This window comes from Tachyglossus aculeatus, chromosome 25, assembly GCF_015852505.1.
Source record: "Tachyglossus aculeatus isolate mTacAcu1 chromosome 25, mTacAcu1.pri, whole genome shotgun sequence".
NCBI classification, from domain to species: Eukaryota; Metazoa; Chordata; class Mammalia; order Monotremata; family Tachyglossidae; genus Tachyglossus; species Tachyglossus aculeatus.
In genome coordinates this window covers 3714548-3735843 of record NC_052090.1, presented here as the reverse complement: position 1 = coordinate 3735843, position 21296 = coordinate 3714548, and the positions used below count along the sequence as shown (strand labels likewise).

Below are 21296 nucleotides of genomic sequence, written 5' to 3'. Positions count from 1 at the left end.
TCTTCCGAAGACGAGTTAGGCTCAATTAGGAAGACTGACCCCTTGTCCACCTCTCCTCCCCTACCACGGATGTCCCACGAGGCCGTACTGGACTCCCTGCTCCCCTTCGCTCTATCACTTGGGGAACTGATCTGCTTGCGTGGCTTCAGCTGAAGTTACCGTCCCTAGACTGTAAGCTCACTGTGGGCAGGGGATAGGTCTGGTATACTGTCGCATTGTACTCTCCCACGCATTAAGTACAATACTCTGCCCGCAGTGAGCACTCAATAAATTTGGTGATCTGACCGAATAACACAGCAGACTCCCAGTAGAACATCCTGCCCATCTGAGAGGCCCAGAATGGCATTCTGCGCACAGTAATAATAATAATAATCATCATCATCATAATGGTATTTGTTAAGCACTTACTATGTGCCAGACACTATTCTAAGTGCTGGCGTAGATACGAGATAATCAGGTTGGACGCAGTCCCCGTCCCATGTAGGGCTCACATTCTTAATTCCCATTTTACAGATGAGGGAACTGACGTTCAGAGAGTAATAATCATAATAATGGTATTTGTTAAGCACTTACTATGTGCCAGGCACTTTACTCAGCACTGGGGTGGATATAAGCAAATCCAGTTGGACACAGTCCATGTCCCACACAGGGCTCACATTCTTCATCTCTGTTTTCCAGATGAGGTGACTGAAGGATCAGAGAAGTGAAGTAGCTTGCCCAAGGCCATACAACGGACAACATAAATATTTGTACATATTTATTATCCTATTTATTTTATTCATGATGTGACTGTATCTATAATTCTATTTATAATAATAATAATAATGATGATGGCATTTGTTAAGCGCTTACTATGGGCCAAGCACTGTTCTAAGCGCTGGGAGGATACAAGGTGATCAGGCTGTCCCACGTGGAGCTCACAGTCAATCCCCATTTTACAGATGAGGTAACTGAGGCCCAGAGAAGTGAAGTGTCTTTCCCAAAGTCACACAGCTGACAAATGGCGGAGCCGTGATGAGAACCCACGACCTCTGACTCCCAAGCCCCGGTTCTTTCCACTGAGTCATGCTGCTTTTGTATAATAATGATGGCATTTTTTAAGCACTTACTATGTGTCAAGCACTGTTCTAAGCGCTGCGGGGGGGGTGATACAAGGTCATGAGGTTGTCCTGTTGTTGATGTTATTGTTTTGTTATCTGTCTCCCCTTCTAGACTGTGAGCCCGTCGTTGGGTAGGGATTGTCTCTATCTGTTGCTGATTTGTACCTCCCAAGAGCTTACTACAGTTCTCTGCACTCAGTAAGCACTCAATAAAGAAGAAGCACTGTGACTCAGTGGAAAGAGCCCGGGCTTTGGAGTCAGAGGTCATGGGTTCAAATCCCGACTCTAGCAACTGTCAGCTGTGTGACTCTGGGCAAGTCACTTCACTGCTCTGGACTTCAGTTCCCTCATCTGTAAAGTGGGGATTAAAACTGTGAGCTCCAGGTGGGACAACCTAGTCACCCTGTAACCTCCCCAGGGCTTAGAACAGTGCTTTGCACATAGTAAGCGCTTAACAAATACCATCATTATTAGAATATGATTGAATGAAGGAATGAATTAAGACCATGAGCCCCACGCGGGACAACCTGATGACCTTGTGTCTCCCCCAGTACTTAGAACAGTGCTTGGCACATAGTAAATGCTTAAAAAATGCCATTATTATTATAGAGAAGCAGCGTGACTCAATGGAAAGAGCCCGGGCTTTGGAGTCAGAGGTCATGTGTTCAAGTCCCGGCTCCGCCAGCTGTCTGACTTTGGGTAAGGCACTTCACTTCTCTGGGCCTCAGTTCCCTCATCTGTAAAATGGGGGATAAAACTGTGAGCCCCCCATGGGACAACCCGAACACCTTGTAACCTCCCCAGCACTCAGACCAGTGCTTTGCACATAGTAAGCACTTAACAAATACCATCATTATTAGAATAAATACGATTGAATGAAGGAATGAATTAAGACCGTGAGCCCTACGTGGGACAACCTGATGACCTTGTGTCCCCCCCAGTGCTTAGAACAGTGCTTGGCACATAGTAAGCACTTAACAAATACCATCATTATTAGAATAAATACGATTGAATGAAGGAATGAATTAAGACCGTGAGCCCTACGTGGGACAACCTGATGACCTTGTGTCCCCCCCAGTGCTTAGAACAGTGCTTGGCACATAGTAAACGCTTAACAAATACCATCATTATTAGAATAAATACGGTTGAATGAAGGAATGAATTAAGACTGTGAGCCCTATGTGGGACAACCTGATGGCCTTGTGTCTCCCCCAGCGCTTAGAACAGTGCTTTGCACATAGTATGCGCTTAACAAATACCATCATTATTAGAATAAATACGATTGAATGAAGGAATGAATTAAGACCGTGAGTCCTACATGGGACAACCTGATGACCTTGTGTCTCCCCCAGCGCTTAGAACAGTGCTTTGCACATAGTAAGCGCTTAATACCATCATTATTAGAATAAATACGGTCGAATGAAGGAATGAATTAAGACCGTGAGCCCTACATGGGACAACCTGATGACCCTGTGTCTCCCCCAGCGCTTAGAACAGTGCTTGGCACCTAGTAAACACTTGCATTATTAAACAAACATTATTATTCTTCTTATTACTATTGTTATGAATGTGGCTGGGGCAGGGGCAGGGGTGAGGCTGGGCCCTCCTCGGCCTTCCCACAACGGGCTCACAGTCTGTTCTCTCTACCCGTGGGACAGTGAGCAACATGTGGGATGGGGATTAGGTCCAACCCCATGATCTTGTGTCTTCTAAAGTGTTTACCACATAGTAAGTGCTTAGCAAGTACTCCAGTTATCATTATTGTCATTATTGGAGAAGTAGCATGGCTTAGTGGAAAGAGCACTGGATTGGGAGTCAGAGGACATGAGTTCTAATCCTAGCTCTGCCACTTGTCTGTTGTGTGACTTCGGACAAGTCACTTCACTTCTCTGGGCCTCAGTTACCTCATCTGTAAAATGGGGATTGACTGTGAGCCCCACGTGAGACAACCTGATTACCTTGTATCTACCCCAGCGCTTAGAATGGTGCTCGGCACATAGTAAGCGCTTAACAAATTCCGTCATTATTATGTGAAGCAGCGTGGCTCAGTGGAAAGAGCACGGGCTTGGGAGTCAGAAGTCATGGGTTCAAATCCCAGCTCCGCCGCTTGTCAGCTGTGTGACTTTGGGCCAGTCTTTTAGACTGTGAGCCCACTGTTGGATAGGGACTGTCTCTATATGTTGCCATCTTGTACTTCCCAAGCGCTTAGTACATCATCGTCATCATCAATCGTATTTATTGAGCACTTACTATGTGCAGAGCACTGTACTAAGCGCTTGGGAAGTACAAATTGGCAACATATAGAGACAGCCCCTACCCAACAGTGGGCTCCCAGTCTAAAAGGGGGAGACGGAGAACAAAACCAAACATACTAACCAAATAAAATAAATAGAATAGTGCTCTGCACACAGTAAGCGCTCAATAAATACGATTGATTGATTGATTTAGCGTCTCTGGGCCTCAGTGACCTCATCTGTAAAATGGGGATTAAGACTGGGAGCCCCACAGGGGACGAAATGAGCACTTTGTGTCCTCTCCAGCGCTTAGAACAGTGCTTTGCGCATAGTAAGCGCTTAACAGATACCAAAATTATTATTATTATTATTTATTATTATTATTATTATTATTCCCGAGGGAAAAGCCGGAGGAGCAAAGAGGAGGGAGCGTTTCCGTGGGGAAGGGTTTGGGAGCGGACGGGCGGGGAAAAGAAGGGCGGACAGGGAAGAGCAGAGGGTGGGTGGGGGGGGCGGATAGGAGGACCGGCCCGGCTCGGCCCGGCTCGGCTCGGCCCGGCCCGGCCCGGAGAGGTGAGTCGTGAGCTCTGTGAGCGATGCTTGATGCGGAGGGCGTGTTTCCGGGGGGAAGGCTTTGCTGGGAGGACGACGGAGGTGGATGGAAACAGGGCTGGGCCTGGACCAGGAGCAGGACCAGGGCCAGGGATTAGGGCAGGACCAGGGCCAGGAGCAGGGACAGGGATTGGGGCAGGGATAGGGGCAGGGATAGGGGCAGGACCAGGAGCAGGGATTGGGGCAGGACCAGGGGCAGGAGCTGGGCCAGGGATTGGGGCAGGAGCTGGGCCAGGGATTGGGACAGGACCAGGGGCAGGAGCAGGGCCAGGGATTGGGGCAGGACCAGGGGCAGGAGGAGGGCCAGGGATTGGGGCAGGACCAGGGGCAGGAGGAGGGCCAGGGATTGGGGCAGGACCAGGGGCAGGAGGAGGGCCAGGGATTGGGGCAGGACCAGGGGCAGGAGCTGGGCCAGGGATTGGGGCAGGACCAGGGGCAGGAGGAGGGTCAGGGATTGGGGCAGGACCGGGGGCAGGAGGAGGGCCAGGGATTGGGGCAGGACCGGGGGCAGGAGCAGGGCCAGGGATTGGGGCAGGACCAGGGGCAGGAGCAGGGCCAGGGATTGGGGCAGGACCAGGGGCAGGAGCAGGGCCAGGGATTGGGGCAGGACCAGGGGCAGGAGGAGGGCCAGGGATTGGGGCAGGACCAGGGGCAGGAGCTGGGCCAGGGATTGGGGCAGGACCAGGGGCAGGAGCAGGGCCAGGGATTGGGGCAGGACCAGGGGCAGGAGCTGGGCCAGGGATTGGGGCAGGACCAGGAGCAGTGGCTGGGGTTGGATCAGGGACTGGGGCTGGGGTTGGGCAGGAGCAGGGACAGGGGCTGGGGTAGGGGTTTGGGGCCGGGGCTGGGGCAGGGGTAGGGGCAGGGGCTGGCGTTGGGTCAGGAGCTGGGACAGGGACAGGGGCTGGGGCAGGAGCTGGGGCAACGGCAGGACCACGGGCTGGGCCAGGGTTAGACGCTTGGGGCAGGGGCAGGGGCAGGACCACGGGCTGGGCCAGGGTTAGACGCTTGGGGCAGGGGCTGGCGTTGGGGTAGGGGCTTGGGGCAGGAGGTAGAGCAGGGGCTGAAGCAGGGGGAGACAGCAGGGGCAGGAGCAGGGACAGGAGCAGGATCGGCCTGGCTCCGGACAGTCAGTGAGGGGGCCCAGGCCCAGCCCCAGCCTTGGGAGCCAGCCCCGGGCCGCGCGGATGAGAAGGTAAGAAAGGCGGGGGGGATGGGAGGAGATTGCAGAGTGATGATGTTGATAATGATGGCATTGGTTAAGCGCTTACTAGGTGCCAAGCACTGTTCTAAGCCCTGGGGGAGATACAAAATAATCAGGTTGTCCCACGTGGGGCTCACAGTCTTCATCCCCATTTTACGGATGAGGGAACTGAGGCCCAGAGAAGTGAAGTGACTCGCCCTAAATCATACGGCTGAGAATATATTATTATTTTTGTTATAAGTGGCGTAGCCGGGATTAGGACCCATGACCTCCGACTCCCAAGCCCTGGCTCTTTCCACTAAGCTGTGCTGCTTCTGAATGCATCACTCCCCTTCCCCCAGACCTACCAGCTGTCAGCCCCCTGAATGCCCGCCGGAGCCCCCGGTCCTTTATTACAGTTAATAGTCATAACAGAAATGATAATGACGGTATTTGTTAAGCGTTTACTATGTGCTGAGCACTGGGCTAAATCCAAGGTCATCAGGTTGGCCCACGTGGGGCTCCCAGTCTTCGTCCCCATTTTACGGAGGAGGTAACTGAGGTCTAGAGAAGTGAAGTGACTTGCCCAAGGCCACACAGCTGACAACTGGCAGAGCCAGGATGAGAACCCACAACCTCTGACTCCCAAGCTCGTGTTCTTTCCATTAAGCCACGCTGAATTATATTTTCCAAGCACTTAGTGTAATGCTTTGCACACAGTAAGCGCTCTATAAATACGGATGAAGGAATGAATGAATGACCCCTCGCCCCCGGAGGAACTAGTCATTGTCTGACTAATAATAATGATAATTATAATAATAATAGTGGTATTTGAGTGCTTATTATGTGCTACGTGCCGGGGTAGAGACAAGGTAATCAGGTTGGATACAGTCCCTGTCTCATGTGGGGCTCACAGTCTCAATCCCCATTTTACAGAGTAGGTAACTGAGAAGTGACGTGACTTGCCCAAGGTCACACAGGAGACCAGTGGCTGAGTCGGGATAAAAACCCACGACCTCTGACTCCCAAGCCGCTAGGCCAGGCTGCTTCCCCTGAGCCACCCGGCTGATGCGGGTCAGCCTCCCCAATGGGAAGTAGAGCCAGTTGGTAGCTTGCATTCTTTCTGTTCTTTTCTGCACACAGGAAAGAAAAGAAACCCAAAAAAACCCACCACCCAGGATATTGAAGGATTAAAAGAATGGAAGGCCTGAAGACTCGTTGTAGTTCATTCACCGTGGGGAGCAGTTTTTAATGAATAGTGCCCTCCCTCCTCCTATCAGTAAGATAATTGTTCTTCCCCCCATCACCCTTCAAAGCCTTAAGGAAGGCACATCCCCTCCAAGAAGCCTTCCATGGCTAAGCTCTCCTCTTCTCCCACTCCCTTCTATGCCACTCTTACTTGCTCCTTCATTCATCGTCCCTCCCATCCCCCCAACACATACGTTTAGATCTGTATATATCTGTTATTTATTCATGTATCTGTTTACATACATATATTAACGTCTGTCCCCCTCCGGACCGTGAGCCCATTGTGGGCAGGACTATGCCTGTTTGTTGTTATATTGTACTCTTCCAAGCGTACTGTGTGCTTTCCACATGGTAAGCGCTCAATAAATACAATTGAATGAATGAATCATTTGATCAATCCGTGATCAAATGGGAGAGTACAATACAGCGGAGTTGGTGGACACGTTCCCGGATCCGTCTGGGGGCAGATCTGTCTCTCTGTTAGGAGATGGAGTTTAAAAAGTTGGAGAAGGAATTCTGAGGCACCCTCCTTCGTACTGGGAAAGGTTACCGTCAGTCAGAAGGACAGGTTTGAATCTGATTGCGATCTGATCCCTTTGAGATTCTAAGCTCGTTGTGAGCAGGGAAAGCATCTGCCAACTCTGTAGAATTATTTTCCCAAGCACTTAGTACAATACAAAGTGCTCAATAAATACCATTGATTGTAGAAAAAGCAAAATGGACACATTTCACTGAATTGAGTGATGCCAGGTTTAAACCTCCTTTGGGTAAACAGCTTGGAATATGCTTTATGATGTTTAGGAATCTCCTATAAAAGTAAATTTATAATGATGCCCCATAAAGTATTTCTATGTATGGCCCAAATATGAAAAGTTTCTACTTAGTTTTATATGCTATTAAGGGCTTACTGTGTGCCAGGCACTGTACTACTACTACTAATAATGGTGGTTTTTGTTAAGTGCTTACTATGTGCAAAGCACTGTTCTAAGTGCTGGGGAGGATACAAGGTGATCAGGTTGTCCCACATGGGGCTCACAGTCTTAATCCCCATATTACAGATGAGGTAACTGAGGCCCAAAGAAGTTAAGTGACTTGCCCAAAGTCACACAGCTGACAATTGGCAGAGTAGGGATTTGAACCCATGACCTCTGACTGCCAAGCCCGTGCTCTCTCCATTGAGCCACGCTGTGCACTGGGGTAGATACAAAATAGCCTGGTTGGACACAGTCCATGCCCAACATGGGGATCATAGTCTCAATATTTATATTAATGTCTGATTTCCCCCCCCAGATTGTAAGCTCGTCGTGGGCAGGGGCAGTGCTCAGCGCTTAGTACAATGCCTGGTACATAGTAAGCACTTAACAAATGCTGTGTCCGTTTACTGTCATTCATTCATTCATTCAATCGTATTTATTGAGCGCTTACTGTGTGCAGAGCACTGTACTAAGCGCTTGGGAAGTACAAGTCGGCAACATATAGAGACGGTCCCTACCCAACAATGGGCTCACAGTCTAGCATTGTACTCTCCCAAGCGCTTAGTACAGTACTCTGTACACAGTAAGTGCTCAATGAATGTGACTGAATGAATCAGTGAATTTTACAAATGAGGTAACAGGCACAATAGAAGTGCAGTGACCTGCCCATCGTGACTGAGATTGGAACCCAGATCCTCCAACTCCCAGGCTGATGCCCTTTCCGCTAACCATGCGGCTTCTCAAGTCCCCTCTACTTTCCTCTCAATGTATAGACAGCGTCGCCATCCTCTCTGCCTCACGAGCTGGTAGATTGGGCATTACCCTCCACCCGCCTCTCTCATTCAACCCTCACGTTCAATCTGGGACCAGATTCCACCAGTTCAATCTTCATAACGTCGCTAAAATCTGCCCTTTCCACTCTAGCCCCACAGGAATTCGAGCGCTTATTGTATGCCTTGACTGCTGTCGCTTCTCTGACCGCCCAGCCTCCTGTCTCTTCCCTCTCCGGTCCATACTTGACTCTGCTGCCCGGATCACTTCTCTGAAAAACATTCAGTCCTCATCTCCCCCAGCGCCTCCAGCGATTGCTCTTCCAACTTTACTTCAAACAGAAACTCCGTCCCACTAGCTTTAAGACACTGTCGGCTCGTCATTTCTTAATACGCCCCCAACCACATACTTCTCACCTCTAACACCAACCGACTCTCTGTACCTCGATCTCATCTGTCCGACAACTTGCCCGCTTCCTCCCTCTAGCCCGGGACTTCCTCTCCCTTCTTATAATAATGATAATGATGGCACTTATTAAGCGCTTACTATGTGCAAAGCACTGTTCCACCGCCCTCCCCTTCTTCGAAACCCTCTGAAAATCACGTGTCCCCCCAAGAGGCTTTCCCAGACTAAACCCTCATTTACCGTATCCACCCTCCTCTCCGTGTCCACTCTGCACCTGGCTGTTCCTGCACCTGTGCCACTTCAATAGTCACCCCAGCCACACAACACTTTTGTGTACATCCTTACTGTCTATTTCCCCTCTCTGTGATTTATTTTAGTGCCTGTTTCCCTCTGCGGACTCTATGCTCCTTTTAGACAGGAATCACATCTCCCGTATTGTAATTTCCCAAGCGCTTAGTACAGTGATCTGTCCGCAGTAAGCACTCAGTGAATCCAACTCAACAAAAATACAGTGTGTCTACTGCATAATAAAACAGAGAAACCAAATTCTAAACCAAAGAGAGGAAGTTGCTTTGTTTTTTGCGTTTTTTAATAATGGTATTTGTTAAGTATTTACTATGTGCCAGGCACTCTACTAAGCACTGGGGTAGATCGAAGCGAGTCAGGTTGGACACAGTCCCTGTCCCTCATGGAACGCACAGTCTCAATCCCCATTTTACAGAGAGGTGCAGCGACTTGCCCGAGATCACCCAGCAGACAAGTGACAGAGTCGGGATTAGAACCCAGGTCTTCTGGCTCCCAGGCCCGGGCTTTTTCCACTAGGCCACGCTGCTTCTCAACGTGGGTTAAAATTGGGTCTTCCAATTCCAGGCTTTTCCCCACCTACCAGTGACCCGGTGAGGATGAAATAGGTGGTAACGGTCAAGGATGGTTGAAGACGTCCTGTACCTTAAATTGTCATCCAGTCATTAATCTTTGTGGGAGGGGATCTTACCCCTCCAACTCTAGCGGGGTGTACGCTCCCAATTGTTTAGAGAAGCAGCGTGACTTTGTGGAAAGAGCACCGGCTCGAGAGTCAGAGGTCATGGGTTCTAATTCCGGCTCTGCCGCTTGTCAGCGGTGTGACTTTGAGCAAGTCACTTCACTTCTCTGTGCCTCAGTTACCTCACCTGTAAAATGGGAATTAAGATTGTGAGCTCCATGTGGGACAACCTGGTTACCTTGTATCTACCCCGGTGCTTAGAACAGTGCTTGGCACATAGCGCATAACAAATACCATTATTATTATTATTATTATTATTATTATTATTATTATTATTATTATTATTATTATTATTGGTGTGCTTGTCTGCTCACAGTGAGTGCCTTTCAACATCATCGATTGATAACATTTGCAAGTCCGTCTCGACGTTTCTACCCCGTGAGTCCTGGGCACCCAGTGTTTCAGGATGCCGCTCGGGGGCTTGGAGTGCTGAATTCGGATCTTGCTCGGTGTGGGTCAAACCTGGGAAAAAGCGGGTGGCGAGAGGTCGACTTGGAGTGGATTGGCTGGATTTATTTTCCGGCCATCGAGGTTAGGAGCGGCTTAGCCAGCCGGTTGGTCGTATTTAGTGAGTGCTTACCGTGGGCGGAGCACCGTGCTAAGCGCTTGGGGGAGTAGAGTAGACAGACACGTTCCTGGCCCACGGGATCTTAGGGCTGGATTCCTCCAAATAAGGATGGGCAAGGGTTCGGTCCGGCAGCCGGCAGAGCCTGGCTCCAGGTTCTCAGGGGCAAAGCTGCAGTGGGGAGCAAGGGGCTCCAGCCTGTGGAGAGTCCCCTTTCCAGGTGAGGTGGGATTTGGAGCTGTGGAGACTGCCCCAGGGAGCGGAGTTTGGGGAAAGAGCTTAGCCTTTGACCTTCCCCAGGGCCGGTCCCGAGGTTGTTGAGAGTGAGTTCTCCATCGGATTAGTGAAGTGGCACTCAGCTGACCGCTCAGCCTGGTGGCCTGTCACCAGGACGTCACTGCCTTCCTGGAGGGCGGGATCGGAAATGTCTCCGTGGCATCTCACTCCGTTTTGACTGGGGTGGAAGGAGGTGGGTGAGGGGATTATCTGTCCCCGGGCCTGTTCTCAGCAACCTCAAAGACTTTCCCTGACTAAACCCTCCTTTTCTCTTGTCCCACTCCCTTTTGCGTCCCTCTGACTTGCTCCCTTTATTCATCCCCCCTCCCAGCTCCCACACCACTTCTGTACCTGTCTGTCATTTATTTATATTAACGTCTGCCTTCCCCTCTAGACCGTGAGCTCACTGTGGGCCGGGATTCTGTCTGTTAAAATGTTAGACTGTTCTCTCCCAAGTGCTTAGTCCAGCGTCCTGCACTCAGTAGGCATTCAGTCAGTACAGTTGACTGACTGAGGGAAGCCACGAGGGGACAGCGAAGGTACGAGTCGGGTGACTGGGGCGTTAGCCGTTTTGGAGGCGAGGGACAAGCGCGGATCGGCTTCCTTGGCTCCTCGTGGGCAGGGAGCATGTCTACTGAGTCTGCTGTGTTGTTCGATCGGTCCATGGGTGCTATTTATTGAGCACCCACTGGGTGCAGAGCGCTGTACTAAGTGCTTAGGAGAAGACAATGAACTGATCTAGCAGAATTGGTAGGCACGTTCCCTGCCTTTGCTGGGCACACAGCAAGTGCTTAATAAATGCCACTGATGGGTTATGGGGAAGGTGGGTGTGCCGGGGCCCCTCTTCATTGCCTTCTTCAGGCGTGGGGTTCCTGAGCCTGGGAGCACCGCTGGGGATACGGGGATCACGGCCTGCCGGCTCTCGGGAGCGGAAGGAAGAAAGCATCCTTCAAACTCTGCTCTGCCAGGGTGTCCCCGAGGTCTGGTCTGCTGGGTTTAGGACAGGCAGCCACGAGGCGAGCCCCGGGTGTGTTGGCTGGAGCATTAATAATAATTGTAACTGTGGTATTTAAGCGCCTACACGTGCCAGGCACTATACTAAGCGCTGGGGTAGATACAAGCAAATTAGGTTGGATACAGCCCCTGTCCCATGTGGGGCTCACAGTCTCAATCCCAATTTTACAGATGCGGTATCTGAGGTCCAGAGAAATGAAGTGGCTTGCCCAAGGTCACACAGCGGACAAGTGGCAGAACCGGGATTAGAACTCATGACCTTCTGACTCCCAGGCACGTGCTGTTTCCACTGTGCGCGCTGCTTTGGCCTCTCCCTCCCGAGGCTTCCGTGGAAGGGGGAGGCAGGCGGGGAGCGGCATTTGGGCCCCCGGCCGGTGATGATGCTGCTCGCCCAAGCCAGGACGGCGGTGGGCGCGGCCCTGAGCCCAGCCCTCCCTCCCCGGCCAGGTGGAGTCCAGCAGGGCCTCCCCTCAGTCAGCCAGGCAGGCAGCAATCCTTAGAGGGTATTTATTGGTCACCTGCGGTGTGGGCAGAGCCCCGGCCCACGCAAGCCCCGCCGTCTCACTCACCCCACTCTGTCGCTGCATTTTTCCTCTTAGATTCTGAGCCCGGGGCCAACCAGCAGTGGGGAGGAGAAGGAAGTGGCAGTGGCCCATAGTCCCCTGGACCAGGCCCGAGGAGGTTTGGCCGCCTCCATCCTCACCCACGACTGGCCAGGGTGGGGAAGGTGGAAACCCCGGTCATGGCTGCCTGAGAGCTTCCCCTCAGCACTGGGCAGGACCTCCCGGGATGGAACTGAGAGAGCCCAGCACCCTCCAGCCTTACTCTGCCTGATCCCACCCTTGTCCAGCACAGCCTAGTAGATAGAGGCCGGGCCTGGGACTCCAAAGGTCATGGCTTCTAATCCTGCCTCTGCCACCTGTCTGCTGTGTGACCTTTGGCAAGTCCCTTCACTTCTCTGGGTGTCCGTTACCTCACCTGTAAAATGGGGAATGAGATTGCGAGCCCCACGTGGGACAGGGACCGTGTCCAAACCGATTTGCTCGTGTCCACCCTAGTGCTCACTACAGCACCCGGCACATAGTAAGCCCTTGCCAGAGGCCATCAGCCAATTGATCCCAACCTCTGGAGCAGAAAACCCCCTGGCCGATCGCCTCAGGGCGGACCAGGCACGTGGGACTGTGGACTCCTGCCTTGCCAGTTCTTTTTGGAGTTTTAGCCGAACCCGCGGGAGCCACGAGAAGCAGCGTAGCTCAGTGGGAAGAGCCCGGGTTTGGGAGTCAGAGGTCATGGGTTCTAATCCCAGCTCCACCACTTCTCAGATGTGTGACTTTGGGCAAGTCACTTAACTTCTCTGTGCCTCAGTTACCTCATCTGTAAAATGGAGATTAAGACTGAGTCCCACGTAGGCCAACCTGATCACCTTGTATCCCCCCCAGCGCTTAGAACAGTGCCTTGCACATAGTAAGCGCTTAACAAATACCATTATTATTATTATTTCACTGCACTCTGCATCTCTCAGCTTGCGGGGAGGGGACGGCACTTGGCAAATATCAGAAATAAATAGTAGCGATAATCACTTCAGATGGCTGAGTCATTGCTCTAAAAAGGCAGGAGGATGACACATCATCTCATCCCTTCTCAGCAATGGTTCCGCGCTATCGAACGGCTGGAAAATAAGAGTCTGCAGAAGGAAAGAACATTCTCCCGCAAAGGAGAATGAAAAGAAAGGCAAGCAGGGCAGGAGCAAACTGATAACTAGGTGGGTTGAAAAGAGCGGGACAGTAGCCCGCAGAGGGGGATAATAAAAGATTCATTAAATAAAATGAAGTAGGAAGCCGGCTAGGGAATTGGCAGTACTAGCAATTGGGGGATGAAAGATGCCTTGAGGGATTAAAAGAGCTAGTCAAGGGGCCCAGGGAACTTTATAGTTGCTTTTTTACTGAAGAAGTTGTCAAGAGATTCCATGCACAAATTGGGTTTCGGAGCCGGAGAATCAGAGGAACAGGATGGTTTCGGCCCCATTAAACTGGATAGAAATCAAGTCAGTTATTCATATTTGAGTGTGTACTGTTTGCAGAGCACTGTACTTGGGAGAGAACGATAGAACAATATAGCAGACACCTTCCTTGCCCACAGTGAGCTTACAATCTCGAGGAGGAGACAGAATTAATAGAAGTAAATAAATGACAGATATGTATGTAAGTGCCGCGGGGGTGGGAGAGGGGATGAGTAAAGGGGTCTCAATGTCTCAATCCCCATTTTACAGATGAGGTAACTGAGGCCCAGAGAAGTGGAGTAACTTGCTCGAGATCCCACAGCAGACAAGTGGTGGAGCCAGGACTATTATTATTAATCATAATAATTGTGGTATTTGTCAAGCACCTGCTATGTGACAGGCACTGAACTAAGCACTGGGGTGGATACAGAGCAGATGGGGTGGGACACAGGCCCTGTCCCATGTGGGGCTCACCATCTCAGTCCTCATTTTACAGGTGAGGGGGTCGCATGGAGAAGTGAAGTGACTTGCCCAACGTCACCCAGCAGACAAGTGGCGGAGCCAGGAGTAGAACCCTTGACTTTCCGACTGCCGGGCCCGTGCTGTCTCCGCTATGCCGTTCTGCTTCTCTACCTCTCCGACAACTTCTCCTCAGTACGGTTGGTGGCTCCTTTTCTGCCCCTCATCCCATCCCCATGGACTTTCCGTGATGCTGTGCTCCGGGTCAGGCGCTCAGTCGTCATCATCATCATCAATCGTATTTATTGAGCGCTTACTATGTGCAGAGCACTGTACTAAGCGCTTGGGAAGTACAAATTGGCAACATATAGAGACAGTCCCTACCCAACAGTGGGCTCACAGTCTAAAAGGGGGAGACAGAGAACAAAACCAAACATACTAACAAAATAAAATAAATAGAATAGATATGTGCAAGTAAAATAAATAAATAAATAAATAGAGTAATAAATATGTACAAACATATATACATATATACAGGTGCTGTGGGGAAGGGAAGGAGGTAAGATGGCGGGGATGGAGAGGGGGAAGGGGGAGAGTCACGCTACACTCAGCCAGTCGGGTAGCTCTTCTACCCTCTCGGTACTTATTGAGCGCTTACTACGTGCCGAGCACTGTAATGAGCGCTTGGGAGAGTACAGTGCAACAGATTTAGCAGACAGGCTCCCTGCCCAAAATGAGCTCACATTTAAATACATTCTTGATCGCAGAAAGTGATAGATCAGTCGGTTGGTCAGGGGGTCCGCTGAGCACTGTAAGAGTTGACAAGATCTGAACTCGCGCGGTGCGGGGGCTGTGGTAACTCACGGGTACAGGTGGTCTGGCAGGGCCAAGGACGCAGTTGGGGAAGACAAGGTGGGAAGATGGGAGTTTCCCCAGGTGTCACCTGTCATGTGGGGATGGGTTTGAGGGTCAGCGTGGGGAGAGGGAGGCTGGAGCGGGCAAAATTTCTCCTAACGTGGTCAATCGAACTTCCCTCCCCGGAGGAATACACTCATGGGTTACTTGCACGTGATGAAGCATCAAGCTCCCGCCCACGATCGCTTCACACTCGGGAGGAATTCACTTGTGCATTACTCGCACGTGATAAAGCACCTAACTCCCACCCACGAACGGAAGGAATCCATTTATGCATTACAAACCCACAGGCAATCAGCGGGACACTCACCTGTCCCACGGCCCCTTGCTTGGCGCGGACGGATCGGCGCCACGCGCCCTTAGCAGAGGCGACACCCAGCCGACTGCCGCAGGTCTCGATCCGCTGCCCAGAACGTCGGAGGTGGCAGGTACTTATCGCCCGTCCTCCCAGGCCATCCGGGCTTCTGGCTTCTGCTCGTCTAATCCCCGCTCCCGCGCACCCGCTCCTCTGTAGCATATTTGGTCGGCCCAGAGCGAGGGACATCTTCTTCCACCGCATTGGTAGCCTGGGGTGTCCGGTGGTTTCCATCATGGGAATCGTGCCCTGCCCGGGCTTCCGAGGTGCGCTTTGCTCGCCCGGGCGGTCCCGAGAGAGGCCGCTCTGACCTTGAGATGGCAGATGCCCCGGTTCACCTTGGAAAACCAGGGAAGGCCTCGTGGTGGAGGTGAGAGCTCAGAAGGACTCTGAAGATGGGAAGGGTTGTGGTCGGTTGACTCTGCCAGAGGTGCTGGGTACCAGGCTGGTGGATGGGGCGGGAAGAAGGAAACGTCAGAACACACCACTGTCACTGTTGGCTTCCCTCTGGACTGTAAGCTCATTGTGGACAGGGGTTGTGACAGCTTATTGTTGTATTGTATGCTCCCAAGCACTTAGTACGGTGTTCTGGACACAGTAAGTGCTCAATAAGTACGATTGCAAGAATAGTTGGAGGCAGGAGAGGCAAGAATGAGGCACAGTGAGGAGGGGAGCTTTAGAAAAGAGAAGTGGGTGAGCTGGGGTATGGCAGAAAAGGTGGGAAGATAAGTAGGGGGGAGAACTGACTGAATGCTTTAAATAATAATAATGATGATGATGAGGGCATTTGTTAAACGCTTACTATGTGCAAAGCACTGTTCTAAGCACGGGGGGGATTCAAGGTGATCAGGTTGTCCCACTTGGGGCTCACAGTCTTCATCCCCATTTTACAGATGAGGGGACTGAGGCCCAGAGAAGTGAAGTGACTTGCCCAAGGTCACACAGCTGACAAGTGGCGGAGCCGGGATTAGAACCCACAACCTCTGACTCCCAAGCCCGGGCTCTTTCCACTGAGCCACGCTGCTTCTCTTTAAAGCCACTGGGCAAGAGTTTCTGCTTGATGCAGAGAGGAATGGGTGACCTATTGGAGATTTTTTATGTGGGCGGTACGATGTTTTTGAACAATGATTAGAGCAGCGGAGTGGAATGCGGGCCGGTGGAGGTGGAGACTGGAGGCAGTGAGGTAAGCAAGGAAGGGATGACCTGGAGTATGGTATTTCCTTGGCCAGTGCAGTGACTGGATGGGGAGGAAGTGGTGGATTCTGGAAATGTTGAGGAGGAAGGGGAGTTGGGATTTAGCGACAGACCGAATGTGGGAGTTGAAGGAGAAGCGAGAGGGACCACAGCAAGGTTTTGTGCGCAAGAGACGGGAGGATGATGCCGTTGTCCACTGAGATGGGAAGGTTAAGTGGAAGAGATGGGCCGGTCAGTCTTATTTACTGAGCACTGATTGTGTGCAGAGCACTGTACTCAGCGCTTGGGAGAGTACAGTCTAACAATATAACAGACACAGTCCCTGTCCGTAAAGAGATATCCTGGAGGCGGGAAGAGACAGGAGCCTGGGAGGAGAGAGGTCGGGCTGCAGAAAGGTGATGGTTGAAGCCTTGGGAGCAGGTGAGCTCCCCAAGGGACTGAGTGTCTGTTGAGATAAGGAAGGATCCCCGAAATGATTCTCGAGGGACCCGCACAGTTGGGAGGCAGAAGAAGAACCGGAGAAAGAGACTGAGACGTCACGGCCAGAGGGGTGAGAGCTTAGTACAGTGCTGTGCACACAGTAAACACTCAATAAATACAGTTGACTGAACCAGCGGACACCTGCGTCTTTCTAGGTTAGTGCTTGAACCTAAATTCAGGGGAGTCTTCAGTCAGTCCATCCATGGTATGTGTTGAGTGTTACCGGGTGCAGAGCACTGTACTGAGCACTTGGGAGAGGACAAAACAAGAGAGTTGGTAGATACGTTCCCTGCCCACAGGGAGTTTTGGTGTAGAGGACTGTTTTGTGCTGGGCGGCTCCCTTCCCGGCTGGCACGGATGTGGAAGCAGACCCGCAGAGATCACGGGGTTGTGGCGGAGCTAGGATTCGCTCCCGATTCGTGGCTGTGAGTTTCCCCAAACAGGGCTCCGCTGGCCACACCCAGATTCCTCCATCGTCGTCTCTCCACAGAGCCTGCCGCTTCCTCATTTTCCTTCCAGTGCGCAGAATAGTATTTGTGGTTCGAAGCACACAGTAGGAAGTTGGGTTGGGGTGAAGGAAAGAAGCAAGCGTGTAGCTTGTGGGTATTGGTTAGGTCCCTTTACAGTACGAGACTTGTGACATAATTAGTTTTTGAGAAATGCAACCTAAATTCAAATGTCATGTCGGCACCGATTTCCCCCCCGCCTCCGCCTGGAAGTGATGGGATAAATGGGGGATTGATTCCCAAACCGATTGTATTTTTAGCCAGGTTTCCCAGAAGCTTGTACTCAATCAATAGAGCTAAGGTCGTCTGGTGACTCAGAGAGGTTCCAGAATAGGGTAGCCAACTGGGACCCCATCAGAAATCCAGTGGACGGGCTGACCACCCTTGGGTAGTTTCCCCACCTCGCTTCGATCTCTGGCGGCTGGACTCCCCTACCTTCTCCTTGCCCAGCTTTTAAAACCGTTCTCCATATCCACCTTCTCTCTCTCTCTCTCTCTCTCTCTCTCTCTCTCTCTCTCTCTCACACATTTTCTCATAAAATAGCAGTGTGGCCTAGTGGAAAGAGCACAGCTGGGAGTCAGAAGACCTGAGTTCCAATCCTGCCTCCCCCACTTCCCAGCTGAGTGACTTTGGACAAGTCACTTCTCTGAACCCATTTGCTCATCTGAAGCAACGTGGCTTAGTGGCGAAAGCCCGGGCTTGGGAGTCAGAGGTCGTGGGTTCTTATCCCGGCTCCGCCACTTGTCATCTGTGTGACTTTGGGCAAGTCACGTAACTTCTCTGTGCCTCAGTTCCCTTGTCTGTAAAATGGGGATTAAGACTGAGCCTCACGTGGGACAATCTGATAACCTTGTGTCTAACCCAGCGCTTAGAACAGTGCTCGGCACGTAATAAACGCTTAACAAGAGCCATCATTATTATCTGTACAATGGGGATTTTACAGTGAGACAGGGACTGTGGCCAACCTGATTATCTTCCCCAGTGCTTAATACAGTGCTTGGCACATAGTAAGTGCTTAACAAGTACCCTAAGGGGAAAAAAAAGATAGTGCCTTAAAGGAAGCTAGTGTTGTAATTTTGAAACTGATGTGTTATAAAGCTGAAACTGTTTAAATTTTAAGACATTGTAAGTGCTATTTTTCTTGACTTGGCACAGTTTAATCTGTCCAGTTTGGCATCATTGAGAGATTCAGAGAGTAGTAATAGTAATACTAACAGCTGTGGTATTTGTTAAGCACTTTCCCTGTGCCAAGCACTGGAATAGGTACAGCGTAAACAGATTCATTCAGTCATATTTATTGAGTGTTTATTATGTGCAGAGCACTGTACTAAGTGCTTGGGAAAGTACAATACAGCAATAAAGAGAGCCAATCCCTGTCCACAACAAGCTCAAAGTCTAGAGAGGGGGAGTCAGACATCAATTCAAGGAAAGAGACTTTAATATAAATAAGTAAAATGACAGATATATACATGAGTGCTGTGGGGTTGGGGAAGGGGAAGAGCAAAGGGAGCAAGTCAGTGTGGCGCAGAAGGGAGTGGGAGATGAGGAGAAGTGGGGCTTAGTCTGGAAAGGCCTCTTGGAAGAGATGTGCCTTCTGCAAAGCTTTGAAGGTGGGGAGAGTAATTTCCTGGCAGATTTGAGGAGTGAGGGTGATCCAGGTTAGAGGCAGGACGTAGGCCAGGAGTCTGCGGTGAGACAGGTGAGCTTGAGGCCCAGTGAGAAGGTTAACACCAGAGGAGCAAATTGTGCGGGCTGGGTTGTAGCATAGAAGCGAGGCGATCGGATCAGATACATTCTATGTCCCACGTGGGGCTCACAGTCTAGAAGGGAGAACAGGCACTGAATCCCCATTTTACAGATGAGGAAACTGAGGCACAGAGAAGTGACTCCTCCAAGGTCACCCAGCAGGTAAATAGCAGAGCCGGGATTAGAACCCAGGTCCTCTCTCTCCGAGGCCCGTGCTCTTTCCCGTGAGGCCAAGCTGCATCTCTACCTGTAAAATGATGGTTCCAGGAAAATGACATCTGGGAAAAGGAGAAGAAAGGGTTTAGGGTATAAGTTCAGCTTGGAGAAGAGATGTATAGAAAGTGACCTAACCTAGTCCGGAGGAATCTGACATCCCTCCAGAGGGTGCTTGTTGGACGTAAAGGTGATGGCGTCAGTTGTCCTTTCTGGCTCTGGCGGAACTATAGATTGATTCCAAGAGGGCTGAAGGAAAGGCGGACTTGAGCAGGTAGATTCAATCAGGTTAGTGAGACTAGGTTTTCTGTGAATCGATCAACCGAGAGGCGGTTAGCGAGCGATGACTTGGGGCAGATTTAAGTTCTTGGGAGAGTATGAAAGAGTTGGTGGGTGCTGATCCTTATCCCCAAGGAGCCTACCGAGGGAGACAGATGTCAAAAGAAATTGCAGGTGAGGAGAGCGAACGAGAGTCTGGATGAGGGCTGTGCAGGTGGGTGGTATGATGAGTGTCTAAGTGCCTACAGGTTGGGACTAAGAGCACTAATGAGGCAAGAGGAGGGAAAACGGGAGGGAGCTCGGAGAGGAGGCTGACACTGTAATCAGGCAGGCAGCCCGTGCCAAATACCGGAACGCGTGAGGTGGTGGTCCTGGGGGAGAGGGAGGAGTGAATTCTGGCAGTGTCAGGGAATGAAAGTGACCACACAGAGTGACAGGACCGAAGGAGAGAGGTGAGGCCGGGATAATGCCGAGGTCATGGACTGGTGAGGCCGGAAGAATGGCAGTGGTGTTGTCTACAGTGATGGGAAAAATCGAGAGTAGGAGAGAGTTTGGAATGGAAGATGAGAAGTTCCGTTTTGTACCGACTGAGGGGAGTGAAATACTCTGGATTAGATGTTAGTAGTAATAGTACTCATATTAGTACTCATACTCATATAGAGAAGCAGCGTAGCTCAGTGGAAAGAGCCCGGGCTTGGGAGTCAGAGGTCATGGGTTCAAATCCAGACTCTGCCATTTGCCAGCTGTGTGACTTTGGGCAAGTCACTTCACTTCTCTGTGCCTTAATGACCTCATCTGTAAAATGGGGATTAAGACTGTGAGCCCCACGTGGGACAACCTGATCACCTTATATCCTCCCCAACGCTTAGAACAGTGCTTTGCACATAGTGAGTGCTTAACAAGTACCAAAATTATTATTATTATTTATTGAGCACCAACTTGGTGTGGGGTACTAAATGAAGAGCGTGGGAAGTAAAGAATAAAGAAGTGACACATTCCCTGGGTCTCAGTCCTCTAGACTGTACGCTCATTATGGGCAGGGAATGTGCCCACTAATTCTGTCGAACTTTACTCTCCCAAGCGCTTAGTCCGGGCCTCTGAGCATAGTAAGCACTCAATAATTAGAATGTGGGCTCTAATCCAACTCAGCAACTTGTGTGCTGTCTGACCCTGGGCAAGCCACTTAATGTCTCTGTGCTTTTAATCCCCATCTTTAAAATGGGGATTAAGATCATGAGCCCCACTTGGGACAACCTGATTACCTAATGTCTACCCCAGTGCTTGGAATAGTACTTGGCATATAGTAAGCGCTAACAAATACCATAATTACTAGTATTATTAATAAATATGATAGATTCCGTGCCCATTAGGAGCTTCCACTCTAACGGGAGAGATGCGTGGAAAAATCATGACAGCTAGAATAGTTCAAATAATTGTCCATGCAGTTGACTTGGCAAGAGCACTGAGGAAAGGTTCAAATAAATTCATAAATGCTGGAGTGGATTACACAGCGTGAAAGAGCTAGAGCGCTAGGCCGCACTGGGGAGAGTCGAAGGGGAAGCTCAGCTTCAAAGATTGGCTCCGGAGGAGGGAAGAGGGCGAGTTGGGGGACAGTGGGTTTTTGGTGAGGGGGAATGAATGGGTGGCCGGCCTAGAAGCCCAGAAGGGTTTGGGTGTGTGTTTGTCTCGGGGAGACCCAGGAATCCAGCGGTAGATTCAGATCCAG

At 50.9% G+C, this 21296-nt stretch overlaps 1 protein-coding gene across 3 annotated transcripts in view; it reads left to right on the top strand.

Moving 5' to 3' along the window:
- The first annotated feature begins 13943 nt into the window (after window positions 1-13943).
- The window catches only part of PLEKHM3 (pleckstrin homology domain containing M3), a 131616-nt gene continuing 124263 nt past the window's right edge, over window positions 13944-21296 (top strand). For 2 of the 3 annotated variants that reach the window (XM_038766592.1, XM_038766590.1), the window contains exon 1: window positions 13944-14082. The gene's annotated coding sequence lies outside the window, so the exon portion shown is untranslated. The remainder of the gene's footprint in view (window positions 14083-21296) is intronic. The other variant, XM_038766591.1, reaches the window with a different exon arrangement.